The sequence below is a fragment of the Leopardus geoffroyi genome, chromosome C1 (genome assembly GCF_018350155.1).
Source record: "Leopardus geoffroyi isolate Oge1 chromosome C1, O.geoffroyi_Oge1_pat1.0, whole genome shotgun sequence".
NCBI classification, from domain to species: domain Eukaryota; kingdom Metazoa; phylum Chordata; class Mammalia; order Carnivora; family Felidae; genus Leopardus; species Leopardus geoffroyi.
The window spans coordinates 85,170,921-85,190,609 of record NC_059328.1 but is presented as its reverse complement, the minus strand read 5'-3'; the positions used below and the strand labels follow the sequence as shown (position 1 = coordinate 85,190,609).

At 40.6% G+C, this 19,689-nt stretch overlaps 1 protein-coding gene across 2 annotated transcripts in view; it reads left to right on the top strand.

Annotated features, from left to right (window-relative positions):
• Positions 1-19,689, top strand: part of FRRS1 (ferric chelate reductase 1) — a 97,253-nt gene that overhangs the window by 29,158 nt on the left and 48,406 nt on the right. Inside the window, exon 1 of one of the 2 annotated variants that reach the window (XM_045478398.1) lies at positions 18,195-18,220. The exons of the other annotated variant lie outside the window; for it this stretch is intronic. The gene's annotated coding sequence lies outside the window, so the exon portion shown is untranslated. Of the gene's footprint in view, positions 1-18,194; positions 18,221-19,689 lie in introns of those variants that run through there. 2 annotated transcript variants of the gene reach the window in all.

Below are 19,689 nucleotides of genomic sequence, written 5' to 3'. Positions count from 1 at the left end.
ACCAGAACCCAGAAAAGGGGAGCTCTCTTAAGACCTACCTGTGCCATTTGGTGGATGGACTAAGCCAGCCCACAGGGAAGGAGCTGGAAAAATAAATTCCCACCTCCACTTTCCTCCCTCCTACACATCCCAAGCCCTTTCCTGGGCACCCCTGTCCTTCCCACTGGACAGAACAATATGGAAGCTGGAGGGCAGGGGAACCCATTGACTCAGGGCAGACTCTGGCAAAGAGTAGGGCAGGGGCAGGAGGAAAATGGATCTCAAGGGGCAAACAAAAAATTCTGCACAGGGAGAATCGCTGGAGTGATGACCTTGAGTAAGTGAGAGAGGAAGAACCTGGTGTACAAGTGGAGGGATTAGCTATAGAGTGGGAACACCTCCAGGTCCTGCTCAGGACAGAGAGAAGGCAGACTGCCAGGGTGCACATGCTGGTAGGTTGGGTGATGTGATGGTAGGAGTTTAGAAATGGTTTTCTTCTTTGATTCCTTCATCTTTCTCAGGGAGAGAAGAAGCAAGGTCATGAGCTTGAGCGTAAGGTATTTGAATGTGTGCATGGTATTAAAGAAGCTGGGTAATACTTCTAGTTCTGGGTTGTTTGCTAGTTGGGGACTGCCTATACTTTTGTATTTCTGCCATTCATTTTTACTGTGCCATGCTCTCATAAACATACTCTCTTTTCTAGTCAGATCCATCTCCCAACTAGTGCCCTCCAAGCTTATGTATTTACATCCTTTTATCTGAAAACAAAAACAAAAACAGCAAAAAAACCGACACATCCCTTTGCTCGTCTATTTTCCCTAATTCAAGGTATGTGTCCTTCATGAAGCCCTCTTTAACTACTCATCCCACACTGTCATTTCTCTTCAGTGTGCTCTACTTTGACTTGTTAACGCCACATATGCCTGGCTTTATTTTCTAATTGTTTCCTGTTATCCTTGGTCTCTGCACTTGATTGTAAAATCATCTATGGCAGGAATAATTTCCTTTTTGTCATCTTCCCATGACGATGAGCTTAGACTTATAATAATTGCTCATTGAATTGTTACTATACCCAATACCCACTCAGAACCTGCAGCAAATGTGTGGTTACCTCGCTGGCAATGAGTTTAATACAATATTTGTTTTTTAGCTATATAATCCAGATGAAATTGTGACTACCACTTGAAAGGGAAAAAAATGTCTTTTCCAATGGTGATTTTTAAATTTAGTTAAATAAGAAATAATAGCTGAATATGAACCAGATGCATTTGCTCAACATATTATAATTATTGCAAGAAAATATTCTGAGTTTGTTATAATCTTATAAACCAGAGATTCTCAGTCCTGGTTGTATTGGTCGTGTACCTGAAGACATTAGAAATTGAGCATCTGGGGGGCTTCTGGTTGGCTCAGTTAGTTAAGCGGCAGACTCACGTGGTTCATGAGTTTGGGTCCTGTGCAGGGCTCCATGCTGACAGTGGGGAGCCTGCTTGAGATTCTCTCTCTCTTCCTCTCTCTGCCGCTCCCCATGTGCATGCTCTCTCTCTCAAAATAAATAAATAAGATTACAAAAAAAAAAAAAAAAAAAGAAAAGAAAAGAAAAGAAAAGAAAAGAAATTGAGCACCTGGGAGCCAAACACAAAAATAAGAAACTGAGCATCTGGGAGCAAGCTTAAGAGATGTTTGACTGAGTATGATCCTTTCTGCTTCCCTTCTTGCTAACTCCAATGAAACTAGTCACCAAGTTCTGATTGTAGGTTTGAAATGACTCTTAATTCTCTGGGCATCTGACACGTAACCTGTTCCAAACCAAACCTTCATATTCTCCCTAACGCACTGCACTCTCCTCTGATCTTCCTGCACCTTCTGAATTCTGTCTCCTATCTACACACTCAATCCACCCAATTCTGTCAGCTCTACCTTCAAAATACAGTGTCCTTCAGACCTCATCATTTGTCCTGCTATCATGCTTTTCCAGCCCTCTAGATAAATATGAATCATGGATTTCATATATATTATATATAACTGTTAGAATATGTTTTCTAATCATTTAAATCATTTAAAACCGTGAATTGGGGCTCCTGGGTGGCTCAGTCGGTTAAGTGTCCGACTTCAGCTCAGGTCATGATCTCATGGTTCATGAGTTTAAGCCCTACAATGGGCTCTGTGCTGACATCTGAGATCCTGGAGTCTGCTTTGGATTCTGTATTCCCCCCCCCCCCCCCCCCCCCCCGCCTCTCTCCCCTTCCCTAACATGTGGGCGGGTGCATGAACGCATGCTCTCTCTCTCTCAAAAATAAATAAATATAAAATAAAATAAAACCATGAATTGTGTTGTTTCCCCACTCAGAAGTCCCCGCTGGCTTTCCATCACGCCTAGAGTAAAATCCATAGCCCTCACGGTGGTTACAAGGCCTGTTCTCCCTCTGACCTCACCACCCACCACACTTTCCCTTTCTCATTGCACTGCAACCACACTGCCCATCTCGCTGATCCTTGAAAACAGCAAGCATTCTCTCACTGCTTTCTCGTCCTGGAGTAAGCTTTTCTCCAGATTTCTGTGGGGCTCATCTTTTCAGTTAACTCAGCTCTCTCCTCACAGTATTAACTCCTCAAACGATTGCATATTATTGTGATTTGTGTGGGAATAGAGTTGGCAGAGGATAATGCTAGCATTTATCATTCCTCCAAGATTAGCTGTTTGTTGTCTCTCTAAACATGACTGTTCAGGTTTCATAAGGCACTTCAACTTTCTACCTCTTTGGATGTTGTTTGGACACAATGGAATGTTATTCCTAGAAAAAGACCCCTAAAGACAATGAGGCATTTTCACTTTTGCAAAACCAAACTGCCTTTTAGGATGTCCCAAGATCAAACGAATCCCAACATTGCCAGATATCAACCTCTCTGAGTGTGGGTTATTAAGAAGATGTAGGCAGGGGCGCCTGGGTGGCGCAGTCGGTTAAGCGTCCGACTTCAGCCAGGTCACGATCTCGCGGTCCGTGAGTTCGAGCCCCGCGTCGGGCTCTGGGGCTGATGGCTCGGAGCCTGGAGCCTGTTTCCGATTCTGTGTCTCCCTCTCTCTCTCTGCCCCTCCCCCGTTCATGCTCTGTCTCTCTCTGTCCCAAGGATGGATGAACGTTGAAAAAAAAAAAAAAAAAAAAAAAAAAAGAAGATGTAGGCTAATCACAGTCTTATTTAGATTTCTGAGTTTATACTTCAGGTAATAAAATTTCTCTGATAATAACACCTTTTTTTGGAACACCTGTAGAGTTACCTCCTGTTTTATTAATGCCAGATCTACTTACTCTTACTGGGTAATGCTATGAATTTCTGTCAAGTATATGTGTAAATACATGAATATGTTTGTGGGCATGTATATATAGCACTAATTCTTTCTCCTTAATGTCTCTCATTTGTAGAAATAATATTCCCTGTTTTATTTGATACTTTTCTTCTAGGATTTCTCAATAGTGTCAATTCTGAGGTAGACTGGCTTTATAGCAGACTAAGTATGATATTTTTAATTAACGTTGTGCTGACTCATTTGACCGTTAGTACTTGATAAGTCTTTGTAGGTATGTATTTCAGGAGACCTTATTCCTTCTCCCTGAGACCCTCCTACTCTTCTAGAAGAATTGTGCAAAGAATACAGTGAACTGTCTCGGTCCTCACTCTTCAGGGGTAGATGCTTTGTGGGTAGTGCTTTGAGGATAGGTGGGTAGAAGGAGAGTAGTTACCTCCCTCTCCTTCCAGTGATCAGACAGAAAGGAAAACATGGGTAGCCATCAAGGGAGATAAATTTGCTTTTCTGTACTCAGTTGCTCAGAATACTGTCATCTACTGCCACCATGTGGGTATTTATAATTACTGATTTCAAACTTGAGTGTTTCCCTGTTGAACCTGGTCCTTAGCTGAAATACAAATAATTCTAAGTTTGTTTTAGTGTCCTTCAGCCTCAGATTGGCTCCGAAGTCGCCTCCAGCTTCCTTGTACTCTCTGACCCACAATGAGTTTCCATTATTACTTTTTCTCTCCTTATGTTGCACTCTGTTAAAGCAGTACTAAAGTCATGCTGCTGATACTCTAAAGACTTAATTTTTAAGATTTTAATTAATTAATGACTTTTTTAATTTTAGAGAGAGAGGACTTGTGAGAAAGGGGGGGTGGGGGGGGTGCCAAGCAGACTCCATGCTCAGCTTGGAGCCCAATGTGGGGCTTAATCCCATGACCCTGGGACCATGACTTGAGCCAAAATCAAGAGTTGGCCACTTAACCACCCAGGTGCCCCAATGACTTTTAATTTTTAACACACCAGTTTGAGACAGAGAGACCCTAGAATGTTCCCCAATTATCTTTGTTTCCTGATATTCATGCCTGTGTATCCCCTTCACCTTGAGTGTGGGTGGGACCTATGACTAGCTTCTAACCAATAGAATATGGCAGAAGCGATGGGCTGGCACTTCCATAATTACATTACATGGTATCATAACTTTCATATTGCTAGCTGACTCTCTAGATTGCCTTCTAGTCTTGCATGCATGAAGCAAGAAGCCATGTTGGGGAGGCCCAGTGCAAAGGAACCAAGGGCCACTACTGGCTGCCAGTAGGCAAGAGACAGGGGCTCCAATCCAACATAACATAGACAGTTGAATCCTGCTCACAACCACGCGAATCTGGGAGCAGATGATTCTCCCATGGAGCTTTTGGAAGAGATGCTAGCCCTGTCTGGTACTTTGATTGCAGCTTCGTGAGAAGCCAAGGTCTGGGTTAAGCTATGCCCAGATTCTCTGAGATACTAAATGTGTATTGTTTTTAGCAACTAAATGTGTGGCAATTTGTTATGAAGCAATAGCTAAATAATACACAGTTCTTTGGTTTTATTTATGTGACTCCTTTCTTTATAGGATTGCAATATAGGTCCTTAGAGACTGTTCTTGGAAATAAATGTAATTGACAAGCACCACTCTGTGCTAGAATTGTCCATCCCTTCCTACAAAGGCTCTGTTACTGAATCAGCTTGTTGTGCCAGATTTCTCTAGGATAAGTTTTCTCTCAGGAGATACTTCAGCTATTCATACAGAGAGAGCTCTGTAGGGACTGCATATATAATTCCCCAAATAAGCTTGGACAGACTTAAATCAAGCAATGGGCACAACCTAACCTAAAGCTGAGATCACATACCTTATCGGATAATTTATCAACTTCCAGATACATTATACTATTGCAGCCATAGTGATCATGACTGATATTAAACTTTACTCTTAACTTTAAAAAATGCTTCATGCCAGGGATCAGTCATGAAATACTTGACTAAGAGTGTGAACAGGGTGCTAAAAGGCAAGGGTAAGGATAGGGCGTATCTCCCTTTATCACAGACCATCAACTTGATCCTAGAATACAGCCAGCATTTTTTTTTTTAAGTACACTAAATTTCATACACTGTATATCATGGGAGAGCCTGTTGTGTTATGTCAATGGCATGCTTCTGATAAACCTGTCTGATAAATGTAAAGGAAGTTAACTTATAGTCGCTGGTAGTATATTAACCTAAACTGCTCCTAGTGATCAGCTTTAGCTTTTCTCATAAAACATGGAGTTTTGTATGGCATTGCCATCAAGATCTGCAGTTTCTAGGATTTAATTTTCTCTTTTTTTTGAAAACCAGAGCAGCATTTATTCAGCTCTGATACAGAGGCTTAAATACATTTAAACTCAAAATATGCTCATAAATTATCTTTTTGGAACAACTGAAGTAAGCTTGGCTGTGAAAGCATGCTCAGTTTCAACCAAAGGGCAGGGGATGTCAGGGAGCCCTCTTGCTCAACAGTAAACCCCAACAGTTAAAACCAGAAATAAACAAGACCGCTGAGCTCATGCTCTAACTGAAATCCATTGTTCTTGTTTCTTATGGCACTTTCTTGAGGCATTGATGAAGATGTTTGGCAATGACTGGAACATTCCAGTCACCAGGACAAAAAAGATCTGATAGCAACAGAATGCCTAAGAGACCACATCTCTTTCCCTGCCCGTGATCACATGCCTAACACATATTGACCCCCACATATGATTACATCCCTCTGCCTGCTTTCTTGCATATACATGATCCCAGCCTCTCCCTATAAAACTCTAGGTGTCCATCTTGCAAGTAGAGAGGTCAGTTGTTGAGGCTTGAGCCTGCCGCCTCCCCTGGCTCCCAGCAATAGAAATGAATCCCTCCCTTTCTCTTTTCCATATCCCGTTTCTTAAGTTATTGGTTTCTCTTGCAACAAGTTTATCTGAGTTTTTTTCCAGCAACATCGTTGGCAAACCCAGCCAGGACCTATGCTTTCGATTTGTCCAGCCCCTTCCGATTCCTTGGGCTGGGGCAACTGGCCAGGGTAGCATGCTGTGACTTACCTGTTAGTTTCCTGAGTCAGTGGCTGTGATAGATGGATCAGTAACAGAAAAGGGGAGGATGGCAGCTGTGTACAGTTCAGTGCAGACTTGATCAGTCTATAGAACTCCTGACAAGTGACTTCCTATTCAGAGCATAGTATACTCCAATATCCAACCCTACACTAGTCTCTTCCTGAACATGAGCTTGCCCATGCTGCCATCTTTTGATATGTCAGTCTTTATTTGCCACCTCTCACCACTATCCCTGGTTTTGGCATCTCAAAACAAAAACAATCTCCACTGTCCAAAAAGGTGTAGAAAACTTAAACCAGAGGCAATATTTAAATTTAGACAAGGTGCCATGATGGTTCCCCCAAAATTATTTTGGTTAAGAACCCCAATGCAATGACTGCAGGTGTGAGAAATAAGATCTAGTATCCCATGGAAGGAGCTTAGGACAAAATACAAAGCATACTGTGGTAGGTCCTCAATGTTTCTGTAGAATAGGAGAGAGACAAAAAGACAAAAGCCGACATGCAAACTGGGCCAACACAACAGAGGCAGAGGTGGGCACAGGTATGTTATTAATGGACACACACATACCTACTGTGGGAGTGCTAATAATGCTGACTGCATCCTTGGCCCTCCATCTTGTTTATATTTGCACCATGACCTCTCTTGGGGCAACATGTTCCAGGCCTCTTGGAGATTAATATACATACTTTAGAAATGCCCACCAAAGCCAGGATTGGGGGAAGCTTGTTGTGGCCTCCTATGAATTTGTTAGAGATACCATAGTCTCTTTCCTTCCTGATGCACAAGTATGCCACAAGATCTAATTAAGGGTTAGCTGTCAGTTGGGTGCATACAAGCCCTTTGAAGTGTGTGTGAATCCTTTTGTTTCACTACAGTGCCCCTCCCCAAGTGTCTTTCACTCTATACAATCTGTAGACTAAGGTCTGGACTTTGTGGAGAGTAACTATGCAGTTGCCATGGATCATTCTCCACCCGATCCACCCCCTGTTAATAAGTTACCCTGAATAAAAGTCTGTGTAAACTGTTTGGAGTTTCCTGCTTTGTTTTCCAGCCTCAAAGAGCCTTCTTAGTTTAGGGTATACCTTACTGTCTTTCCCCCACCTGGAACACCCAAAGCTGGGTTCACCTCTTGATGAGTGTTGAGCCAAAAGACACAAATGGAATCAGAAAAGGAAGGGTATTAATTGTTTTTTTTTTTAAGTTTATTTACGTATTTATATTGAAAGAGAGAAGGAGTGTGTATGCATTGAGCAGGGGAGGGGTAGAGAGAGAGAGAGAGAGGGAGAGAGAGGGAATCCCAAGTAGGCTCTGCATTGCCAGTGCAGAGCCTGATATGGGTTCAAACCCATGAACCGTGAGATCGTGACCTGAGCCAAACTCAAGAGTCAGACACTCAACTGAATAAGCCATCCAGGTGCCCCAGGAAGGGCCTTACTTGTAATAAGTAAAGAACATCTGGATCACTGCAAAGCATTTTCAATGGTAGGATCCAGAGAGGCAATCAGATATCATATTCTAAAGGGCTTTAACTGATATGTGTAGAGGTGGAAAAATAATTTTCCCTCTACCCTGTAGGGGTCAAGGGCAGGCTGTGCCAAGATGGACCTACTTTGGCATGAAGATTATTTTGAGTTAAAAAGCAACCAAACAGTAGATCATGAAAAGCTCTCTACCTCCCCCCAAACTGTCTAAAAATAATTTAGATAGAGAATCTGCTCTAGGGAGAACTATCAACAAAGACAACTGCATTATACTATGAATTAGGTATGGTGGCCAGGGAGGAACCTAGCTAGACCTCTTTGATTAAAGTCATCTATGTCCCTTTTTTTCTGAGTGGTACAGCAAACATTTGTTTGCCAAACATTTATTCTTTTTATTTTTTTTTAATTTTTAATGTTTTATTTTATTTTTGAGAGAGAGAGAGAGAGAGAGCAGGGGAGGGGCAGAGAGAGAGGGAGACACAGAATCTGAAGCAGGCTCCAGGCTCTGAGCTGTCAGCAGGAAGCCCGAAGTGGGGCTTGAACTCACGAACCATGAGATCATGACCTGACCTGAAGTCTGACACTTAACCGACTGAGTCACCCAGGTGCCCCTAAATACTTATTTTTTTTTTCATCTTCTTATGAGTTACATTCCTTCTTTTTAAAGTCCCAGACCCCTATGCCCTTCTTCTTAGTTCAGGATGACATATATATCTCATTCTGCCTGACTGTCTTTGGAATTTACATGTCTGTGTGGATTCCTTGTATGTAAGAAATTAAGTTTGGTTTGACCCGGTTAATCTGTCTCATGTCAACTTGATTCTTATTCCAGCTAGAAGGACCTTGAAATGGACACGAAATTCTTGCTGCCCAACAGTTGGTATAGCTGGTGGCAAAATACTTTCTTTAACTTGTTGGATACCACTCACCCTAGACACAGCTGTAGATGAGAGATATCTGACAAACAGCTGGCACAAGATAAGATTTCTTACCTTGTCGGTCTCCTGGAATCTCTATCTATGGAATCTGATAGACAGTGGTAGAGTCCTTTTTCTCTCTTTCTAAATTTATGTTAGCAGGAGAAAATTTTTTTGGAACCAGTTCCTTGCACTTAGTGATTCATTGATTGAATTTGGTAGAGCACTCTTTGGCTATTGATCCATTTCCTCCCAGAGATGGTCTTTGTTTTTCTTTGTGTCTTTTGTGTCTTATGTCATATGAAGGACAGAAACCAGGCATAAGTCTATAATCCTGCTGTTCGAGCTGGTCCCACAGACTGGTGAATTCACAATTCTTATCAGACCAGATTCTGTTTCAAGAAACTTTGCTATGGCTTGCAGGTTGTTGTTAAGGGACATCTTGGAAACCAAAGCTGCAAGATTGGTGGGCATAGGTTGAACACTTAAATTTCTCTTAGGCCCTCCTAGAAATGATCTTCAAAAGACATATATTCAGGGGCTAATAGAAGCCAAGGAATTGTGCACCCAGAAAAAAGGCTTTTGTTAAAATGTTTCACATAGACTTTACAAAGATAAATCTTTTGAATCCCACTTTAGTTAAAAACTCTCTTAGATTAAAAAAAGAGCAAATATAGTTTAAAAAGGAGAAAGGCCAATTCCTTGCTATTCAGGCTATAATTCTAGTTATTTGGGGAATTAGAAATGTTCTTGCCTTATGAATTTCTACAAAACCAAAAATGCAGTGCTAGAAACAAGTCAAAACCCTTTATAAAAAGGGAAAATCTAGGCACAAAGACATACACAGAGGGAAGAGGATATAAATGAGACACAGGAAGAAGACAGCCATCTATGAGCCAAGAAGAGAGACATGGAACGATCCTTCCCTCACAGTCCTCTGGAGGAACCAATGCTGCCAACACCTTGATTGGGAACTCTAGCCTCCAGACAATGAGTTTCTGTCATTTAAGCCACCCAGTTTGAGGTACTTTGTTTGGCAGTCCCAGGGAACTAATACAAGTGGTTCTAGGGAAGGGGGTGAGGCAAGGGTTGACGGCAATGTGTCACAAAGGAACCTTCTGAGGTGATGGAAATGCTCTATGTCTTGACTATGGTGTTTACATGACTGACAGCATGTGTTTATCAGAAGTCACAGAATTCTATGCTAAAAAGGGAAAATATTACTCTTTGTGGAATTGTACCTCCAGAAACCTGACTTGAAAATACTAACAAAATAACTAGATTAAAAAAATCACTTTTAGGGGTGCCTGGGTGGCTCAGTCAGTTAAGTGTCTGACTTGCTCAGGTCATGATCTCACGGTTTGTGGTTTCAAGCCCCACATCGGACTTTGTGCTGACAGGGCAGAGCCTGCTTTGGATCCACTATCTCCCTCTCTACAGAGAGGGACCGTACAGAAGACTCTACAGAGCCCCTCCCCTGCTCGTGTACTCTCTCTTTCTCTCTTTCTCAAAAAAAATAAAAATAAAAATAAATCACTTTTAAAATTTTATTTATTTATATTAAAATTTTTAAATGTTTTATTTATTTTAGAGAGAGAGTGTGCGAGTGGGGAGGGACAGAGAGAGAGGAGGACAGAAGAGCTGAAGCAGACTGTACACTGAGAGCTGCAAGCTCAGTGCAGGGCTTGAACTCACACAACCTGTAAGATGACCTGAGCCGAAGTCAGACACTCAACCGACTGAGCTACCCAGGCGCCCCAAAATATCACTTTTAAAAATTAAAAATTAGAAAAGAGACCCAAGATGTGTGTATATACAGAGATCTTTATACTAACACTGATCATAATAACAAAACAGAAGTAAACACAATGTCCAAAAATAGATTCTTTGAACCTAATAATTAAAAAAAACACTTCAGATGACAAAATTCTTTCCCTGATGGACTTCACATTTTAGCAGATGAGATAGCTACTACATAAATGAAGGGCTGTGTATATATATATATATATATATATATATATATATATATATATATGTAAAATGTCAGGTAGTGATAAGTTCTGTGAAGAAAAGGTAGAGTTAAAAGGAACTCTAATGAATTAATTAATTTGAGGGGGGCACAGAGGGGCAGAGAGAGAGAGAATCCCATGTGGGGCAGGGAGAGAGAGAGAGAAGCAGGGCTTTCCCAGGGCTCCTGTTTTGCCTGAAGCAAGGCTCGAGCTCACCCAATGTGGGACTTGAACTCATGAACTGTGAGATCATGACCTGAAGTCATATGCTTAATGACTGAGCTACTCAAGCACCTGAAAGCACTCTATTTTAGATATGGTAGTGTGATGGTCGGTTTTATGTATCAACTTTACTAAGTTGTAATCCCCAGGTATTCACCCAAATATTAGTCTAGATGTTGCTGGGAAGATATTTTGTAGACATGATTCATGTCCATAATAAGTTGACTTTGAGCAAGGGAGGACATGCATGATTTAATCATCAGACAGACTTTAAAAGCAGAGGCTTCTTAAAGAATGGGAAATTCCAGCTGTGTTGGGAAATAGAAAACTTGAGATAAAATTTGTTGTCTTACAGTTAACTGTGTTATTTTAGAGTTTTACTAACCAAGGAAAGGGCCACATCTTGTATCAGATGTGCTTTTACTCTACTTTTAAAGGGTCTGTTTCAGGGGCATCTGGGTGGCTCAGTCAGTTAAGCACCTGACTTTGGCTCAGGTCATGATCTCACGATTTGTGGATTCGAGCCGGGCATCAGGCTCTGTGTTGACAGCTCAGAGCCTGGAGCCTGCTTCAGATTCTATGTCTCTCTCTCTCTCTCTCTCTCTGCCCCTCTCCCACTCATGCTTTGTCTCAAAAATAAATTTAAAAAATAATTAAAAAAAATAAAGGGTCTGGTGCAGTGGTTCTCAAAGTATAGTTCATAGACCAACACTATCAGCAGTTTTCAGGCTTACTCCAGTCTTCCTGAATCAGAAACTCTGGAGGTGGAATTTACTAATCTGTGTTTTAAGGAATTTGCCAGGTGATGGTGATGGACATTAAAATCTGAGAACCATTGGTCTTGAGCAAAGATAGGTATAATTCCACCAATAAAGACTCCAAGACAGCAACTCTTGGGTTCTTAGCAATCATCCTGGGCTTGTTTAAGAGCAGAATTCTGGGTTCCTGTCCACAGAATCTGATCTAGTAGGTCTGAGGTGGACCCAGGAATCCATTGTAATAAGTAATTCTGATGCAGGTGGTTCACAGATGATTCTGAAAAACAGTGCTCATTGGTCAATTCTTAGTTTCCAGTATATTCAAGCTCTCAGCAACATTCGTCATGATTGACCAAACCCACCTTCAGAACTGCTTTCTACACTTTGGGACTACACTTTCTACGCTCTTGGTTTTCTTCCTACCTTACCATCATTCAATCACAATTTCCTTTACTGAATTTGCCTGCTCTTCTCAATTTCTAAACATTAGTGTGTCCCAAGGCTCACTCTTCAGATCTCTTCTCTTTTTTAATCCTTGCTCATGCCCTAAGTGTTAATTTTGTATCTCCAGACACACCTGTCAAATAGATATTTCCACTTGGATAGTTCAATGCCATCTAAAACTTAATATGTCCAACACTGAATTCTTGCTTTCCACCTTTCAGACTGGCTCCTTTCCTATATCTCACCCATCTTCCTGTCCAAGTAGACGCTACCACTTCTAATTTCTTTCTGTTTTTTTGTCTCTGGATTCTGTCTCTGTCTTAAAGTTTCTTTGTCGATCAGGATTGAGTCAAGAGAAATGGTTCTGGTTGTTGCTCTCATTGTTCTTGAAGGGATGAAGTTATTACTCATTGAGGTCAAGAATATATCCAGTGTTCTAAGAATCTTATTGCTAACTTCGTAAAAGAAAGTATCCCATTTTAGGCTTTTCGTAAAAGAAAGTATCCCATTTGGTCCACTGGGGGCAGCAGAGAGCAGTGTGTTAGATATTTAGATCCCGAGGTGGCCCCTGAGAGTGACTGGTTACTAGGCAACTCTCATAAGCACAACTCTCATAAGCATAACTGATATGATCAGGACTCAGTTCTGCTGTTTGGCTGATGGAAGGTTAGGGAGAGTATCGAATGAGTGCAGATGTGGCTTTCAGAGTTGGGGAGCCACTGGACAGACGTGGCAGCTATCACAGAGAGACAGTTGCTCCCCTACTCTCTGTAGGGATTAGTAAGGTTCTCTAGCGAATCTGTAAACCACTGAAAGTGTTATCTTTGTGGACTCCAGCCAGCTTGCTCAATGGGACACTTTCCAGACTGAAACCTTATCTAGCTGTCAGTGAATTAGCTCATGCTGGAAATGAACAGAAAGTTTCATTATTTCCAGACTACCCGCAGTTGTTTTTCTTCTCTTCTTTCTCTTACACATCGTATTTTTGCCTTTGTCCCTTGATACTCTGTCTCCCTCATGTAAAAAATAAACAGTGCACGAAATAAATATATAACGGTGTCTTAAATACCTGAGTTATTCTTTGACTATATGTTGTTAGGTGAAAAAATTTCAGAACAATATGAAGAGAATGATACTATTTCTATTACAAAACCAAAGCTATACATTTTTTGTTTTTTATTGTTTTTTTTTTTGTTTTTAAAAATTTTTTAATGTTTATTTATTATTTTTTTTTTTTAATTTTTTTTTTCAACGTTTATTTATTTTTGGGACAGAGAGAGACAGAGCATGAACGGGGGAGGGGCAGAGAGAGAGGGAGACACAGAATCAGAAACAGGCTCCAGGCTCTGAGCCATCAGCCCAGAGCCCGACGCGGGGCTCGAACTCACGGACCGCGAGATCGTGACCTGGCTGAAGTCGGACGCTTAACCGACTGCGCCACCCAGGCACCCCATGTTTATTTATTTTTGAGGGAGAGAGAGACAGAGTGTGAGTGGAGAGTGGGAGAGAGATGGAGACACAGAATCTGAAGCAGGCTCCAGGCTCTGAGCTATTAGCATAGACCCCTATGTGGGGCTCAAAAACTCAGGAACTGAGAGATCATGACCTGAGCTGAAGTCGGATGCTTAACTGACTGAGCCACCCAGGTGCACCTACCTACTTTTGTAAGTACAGAAAACTGCATGTAAAGTCTTAGATGGAAACATGCTGAACTGATAACAATGGTTGCTTTTGGGGAAAAAAATGGAATTGAATGGAATCTTTATTGTTTCAGTTTCAGCAATCAAAATCTGTAGAAATAGTATCTATGCAATTCATAGTAATTTAAAAAGTCAGGATACAAGAAAAAATACACTAAATGTTTTGGGCCATTTTAGGGGGGATATCTGGAAAACTCTAGGGATTAGATGGTGTTCGTTCAATTTTATCCCTTTAGAAGGCCCTATTTGCCTAAACTGGCCTACTCTTGCATAAAAAGTCACTGAAAGCTTCTGTGCTCCATTCCAGATTAATCCGGATCAATACTTTTCGCCATTCCATTACTCCTCACCCCTACTTTTCTTGGTTCTCTAGTTTCCTTATTTTGGCCACATATTTCAGCTTGTGTTTTCCTACTAGTTGCTTTGATTAATGACCAGGTTTGAATTTGCTCTCCTTATTTTGATATTGTTTCATTGGCGGGATCTTATGTTTGGTATTTGCCTTCAGGTTTTATGCAACCAGAAGCTTTTGAGTGAAGGCTTTTCCTTCTGCACTCACCTTTGGGGCACTCGAGGGTAGACAAGATCCTGCTTCCTCTGGTGGAATTGAGGGCGACGATCATACTCACCTCAGTTGACTCATGGTCTGGGATTATTTTTCATTTTCAGAGCACACGATGCTGTTTCATACATTAGTTTCGTGGTTCCTGGTCCCTGAGTACTGCGACCTTATTTATTCTTACGCTTTATGTTTGTTGAATTTAAAATTCTACAATTTTGAAGGCTTACCTAATGGACAAAAAGTGTTCTTGCAACAATGGTTAGAGCTGCCAGCTATCATTATAAATGTCATCCTGACTGTATAATGTTTTGTGTGTAAAAGAAACCAATGACTTTCTACGCAGTCCATAACTCTATTACTTTTCATTCTGGCTGTAGAGAGCATCGTTTCTTTTCAATATTAAGACTATGTTACATTTGTATATATTAAAGGCATTCACTTAACACAATAGGACCCAAGCCATCTTGTAAACAAATCGCATTTTAAAAAGTCATGTAGCCCAAGAGCTGCTAAACAAAATTCTCCAGTAAATTATACATTTCTTCCTTGTTAAAACCTGGGAAATTGGGGCGCCTGAGTGGCTCAGTCGGTTAAGCGTCGGACTTTGGCTCCGGTCATGGTCTTGCGGTCCGTGAGTTCGAGCCCCGTGTCAGGCTCTGTGTTGACAGCTCAGAGCCTGGAGCCTGTTTCAGATTCTGTATCTTCCTCTCTCTCTGACTCTCCCCTGTTTATGCTCTGCCTCTCTCTGTCTCAAAAATAAATAAACGTTAGGGGCGCCTGGGTGGCGCAGTCGGTTGGGCGTCCGACTTCAGCCAGGTCACGATCTCGCGGTCCGTGAGTTCGAGCCCCGCGTCGGGCTCTGGGGCTGATGGCTCAGAGCCTGGAGCCTGTTTCCGATTCTGTGTCTCCCTCTCTCTCTGCCCCTCCCCCGTTCATGCTCTGTCTCTCTCTGTCCCAAAAATAAATAAACGTTGAAAAAAAAAAATTTAATAAAAAAATAAAAAAATAAATAAATAAACGTTAAAAAAACAAAAACAAAAAAAACTTGGGAAATTAAAAAAAAAAACTAATTTATTACTGAATAGGACTAGGTTATTACTTAATAGATGCTATATACTTCCTTTCCTTGGTTCCTTCTTAGTTTCTTTTCTTATTTGCTTTAACTGATTTAATAACAGGTATGGTAGAAACTTGAATATAGTATAACCCTAATTGATAGAAAATAGTAGAAGCCACTGATTGTAATTACCAAGACTTTTATCTTTATATCGTGTCTCTAGATGATTAACAGAGATTCTATTAATGATTTGATAAAGCTGAATCAAACTTTTAATATTTTACTTTGATCAGTGGTACCGTCTCTGGCACATAATTACAGAGCATTAATATTGTCTTAGAGTAAATTAAAATGCTATAAAAGAAAATAAAGTAATTAAAGAGAATAAAGAATGTCTTCCATGCTTTCATTATAATCAATACTCTGCCCTTAAAATGAACTGAAATTCAAATCAAGTTTGGAAAGGGATAAACTTTCTAGTATCCATCTTTCTACCATTAAATTAAGGTGAGATATTTAACATAGATTTTTTTAGTTCCTAAAAAAAGGAATTGAAAGTAATGACATAGTCCCTATCTCAGTGACTGCTTATAGTTAGTGTGGATTTTCATCCATTGGTATTGACCACTTGGTGTAGTGTATTGGGAAGGATCTGAGGCCATGTCCAGTTTAGCAGTGAAGAGTATTATAAGCAATGGTGATGGCTGCTTGAGTGTGTCAATGGCATCTTAGGTAATGTGTATTTCTTCACTCTGACATAAGACAGTAAAAGTAATGTCATGAGCAGGTTTTCAAGATCATTCTGGCATCAGTGTGATGAGATATTATTTCATGAAAACATCACAAAAACCCTACTTCTGTATCATTACCTTCTTTATGCAAATGAAGAAAGTGAGATTAAGGGGTTAAGTAACTTGCCTGAAGTTGAACAGCTATTAAAGAGCAGAGCTGGGATTTCAACCAAAGTGGGCCAGACTTCAGAGACTATGACAGTTTTGCTTGGCCATATAGCCATTTTATAATGGAGGAACTTATATTAGTTCTGATTATCAGAAAAGTTTCATGGATGAATTGGGACTTTTTCTAAACCTTGAAGAATGTGTGGTGTTTAAAACTTGGAAAGAAATGAGATAAGGGAACAGCATTAGCAAATGTGGAAACATAAGAATGAGTCTTTGCATTTAATGGGGTGATTTAATCAGCAGTACCTGGTGGGAAAGCAATGAAGGTGTGGCCTGGTGACAGAGTGCTTTATTTTTATTATTTTTGTTTTTTTATCTATAAAAAACATTTTTTTTTTTGAAAGACAGAGACAGAGTATGAGTAGGGGAGGGGCAGAGAGAGAGGGAGACACAGAATCTGAAGCAGGCTCCAGTGTCCAAGCTCCGAGGTGTCAGCACAGAGCCTGATGAGGGGCTCGAACTCACGGACCGGACCGTGAGATCATGACCTGAGCTGAAGTCAGAGGCCTAGCCAGTTGAGCCACCCTGGCGCCCCCCCCCACCCGTTTTATTTTTTCAGAGTGCTTTGAATGTCTGAAAGAGTATGGATTTAACTCTATAAGCAATGGTACGTCACAGAACATTATTGATAAAAGCGATGCTTTAGGAAGATTAATCTAATGTTGGACTATTGTCAGCAGGATTCATGAAGGTCATGAGAGAGGAAGCAGGATAGATTAGTTAGAAGGTTACTACTATGGTCCAGAGAATTTGAGCATAGATCATTATAGTGCACATATTTTATTGAACTATTAAAAATTTTTTTTAATGTTTATTTTTGAGAGAGAGAGCAGAGTGTGAGTGGGGGAGGGGCAGAGAGAGAGGGAGACACAGAATCTGAAGCAGGCTCCGTGTTCTGAGCTGTGAGCACAGAGCCTGATGGGGGGGCTCAACCCATAAACTGTGAGATCATGACTCCAGCTGAAGTCAGATGCTTAACCGACTGAGCCATCCAGCGCCCTGAACAATTTTTATGTTCAGACATTGAACTAAGCAATTTTATCTCAGCTAATTCTCACACTATTATGAGGAAAGTATTATGATCTTCATTTATGATAGAGGTCTAGATCACAAAGTTTAGTGGTGGAGCTGATCTTCAAATCCTGGGTGGTCTGATTCCAGACCACCATGTTCCTCTGCTTAGAATAAATAAGTATGAAGGCCTCCATGTGAGTGTTCAGAAAGGAGGAGATGATAATTGACTTGGGGAGATATTTAAAGCAATTGGTTTCAACATTTTGGGCTCCTGCCCACAGTAAGAAATAAGAAACTCAGGACATTTCTACTCACAGATGTAATCCGAAGAGCCTCATGAAACAGCATTTATTTACCCTTATCATATGTAATGCACTCTTTTTTTCTATGCTATTTTATTAACATTTTTCTGATTGTTACCCACTAAAGATTTTATAATCCATTAATAAATGGATTGTGGCTCCAAACTGAAAAACTCTGAGCTATAAAATATGAAAGAGACAAAAAGTTGAAAGTCATCTCTAGGTTTTGCTTGAGTGTTGAAGAGAATGGGTACCACAGATTGATAAAAATACAGGAGAAACTGGAAAGAGGAGTTGATTGTTTCCTGCAGCTGCTATAACAAATGACCACACAAATTTATTCTCTTACAGTTCCGGAAGCCAGAAGTCCAAAATCAGTAGCACTGGGCCAAAGTCAAGGTATTGGCAGAACCACTTCCTCCAGAAGCTCTAGTTGAGAATCTTTTCCTGCTGTCTTCCTGCTTCTGGTGGCTACAGGCATTCTTTGGCCTGTGGCTGCATTACCCCAATGTTTACCTCCATGGTCACATTGTCTTCCTTTGTGTGTAATCTCCTCTGCTTCTTCTTTTAAGGATACTTATGATTGCAGTTAGGGCACACCTGGATAACCCATGATAATCTTTTTTTCTCAAGATTCTTAATCCAATGACATCTGGAAAGCAATGAGAACTGCATGTCTACAGAAATGTGGGTTTATCAAGTAATTATGCCCCTTCCTTTTTTTCTTCCTTCCTTCCTCCCTCCCTCCCTCCCTCCCTCCCTCCCTCCCTCCCTTCCTTCCTTCCTTCTCTCCCCCACCCCTCTTTCTTTCTTTTGTTCTTGCTTTATTACCCACCTAAGAAATCACAATATATTAGACATAGAGCCACTTTGTACAAACATAGGATAGTGTCTAGCACAGTATTTGCCATATATTAAGTGTTTGATAAATACTTGTTGAATAATTGTGATAATTTCGTTAATTCTCATTCTGAAAAATTAGTCTTTTTCTGGACCATTATGTGTCTGTTTCTAGTCATCAGAAACCTGCTTTCACAATTTGGCAGGAGACCTTAGAGAATATATGGTTTTGGTTGTAACCCCTCATTTTTACTTTTGAGGTAACAAAAACAGAGGAAAAGTGATGGCAGTGGAGATAAAGAGAGGACGAATTTGGATAAGATTGACAAAATTAAAGGCCACGTGATAATGGGTCCATTTTAGATGGTAGGTTTTGGATGTATTGATTTGAAGCAGGGTCTAATCAATTGGGGATGTTCTGCGTGAATCCTGTGTTTTATGAAATGCTGAGTATAATAGGAAAGGCAAGTTTATGTTTGGTCCATCAGACATCATTCAGATTTGGCAGTGAGGCTCAGGGCAGAGAGCTAGTAGCTGTGGCTTAGAACCCTGCCTTGCCACTTTTCTCTGCCTGGTTTTGGGCAATTTACTTAGCCAAGCATGTCCTTAACATTCTCAGCAGTAGAATGTCTGTAATACTGTAATACCTTTCACCTACAGTTCTTGTGAAACTTAGGATAATACGTGTGCTTTGGTCAAAATGAGTGCTCAGTAAATGCTAATTCTCATTCTTGCTGTACTTTATTTGCCTTATTCATTCTCAGTCTTTCATGAGTATACCCTGGAGTTTTCCAGTGGCTACATGATGTGTTGTAAGATACTGCAACAGACTGAATACAGAAGAAGATATGAGACTCCAGCAGTCTTCTGTTAAGCCAGGCACTAAAGAGATCTGCAAAAATTAAACAATACGACTCCACTCACTAAACTCTTCTTTTTGGAAAGCAGTCAGAAAGGCACTGGTAAAAACAAAAACAAAAACAAAAACAAAAACAAAAACAAAAACTATATTAATATTTAGTGAGTTT